The sequence below is a fragment of the Botryllus schlosseri genome, chromosome 7, assembly GCF_051294905.1.
Source record: "Botryllus schlosseri isolate E-star chromosome 7, Bs_hap1, whole genome shotgun sequence".
NCBI lineage: Eukaryota > Metazoa > Chordata > Ascidiacea > Stolidobranchia > Styelidae > Botryllus > Botryllus schlosseri.
The window spans coordinates 2423576-2424643 of NC_137242.1; positions in this window are offsets into that span (position 1 = coordinate 2423576).

Genomic DNA, 1068 nt, shown 5'->3' on the forward strand with positions numbered 1-1068 from the left:
GGTTATTGAGGTATTGGCTTGGCTTGTTTTAAATAAGCACATACATTATCTCCATGGCATCACTATATAACCAAATATCAATATTGCGTTTTGGTTTATAATCCCAATTTTATATAGTGCGGCCCGCGAATGGATCCAGATGTTGAATGCGGCCCGGCGAGCTCAAAAGTTTGCCCACCCCTGGTCTATAGTCATGTATTGGTGTGGCTGACAGTTGCCAGACCAAGTTATCTAGATTTGACAGGAATGCACACAGCTGTCTTCTGTAATCTGATCTGTACTTTGGCTAAGCAGTGTTCCTAATAGGTAAATATGCCATACGATAATATGCTTTTAATATTATTATCGTTTTTGAACAAAATTAATTTATTATGATTGTATTATCAAACATTGACTAGGGCTGGACACAACTATTGTAGTCGAGTATTATGAGATCGTTTTTTCGAGTACTCAAATTATATGCTCCGTGCCACAAATAGTTGATTTTTCCAAGAAAATTATAGTTTCGATTGTATTATCTGCCGTAGAATACGTGAACGTCGATTTTCGCGCCCCATCGCAGCATAAGACACATTTGATACAAATCTACAAAATTATCTTTATTATGATATAAAACTTACATTTTATTCTTTGTGGTAGCATAAAAGTTACATATTTTAACTGCATTGAATCAATCAGGTACTCGATTTTGCCCTAATATTGGCCATAATAACGGTGCACTGATTCTGTCGGCTCAGCGCCATGTGAATTGAGTAGTATTAGCAATTTCAGATCTAAATCTGGCTTACCTTACTTCGACAATATGGATTTCAGTATTCGACATTCATTGCAGAGTACGCTTTGTAAGATCTGTGGTTTGTTAAGCTTGAGTTACTCCTTACTCGTGTACCTCGGCTTGGATCCAAATTTGCGTGCGTGGAAAAACATTTGACGGCTTGTCGCCAGAAGAGAGACCTTATCGACGTTTCAAAACTGAAATTGGAATAATTTTATAGTCATTTTCGTATCACATTCTTGCCGACAAGAGTGACTGAAAACTGTTATCATAATTGCTTCTTGTATCTTGCT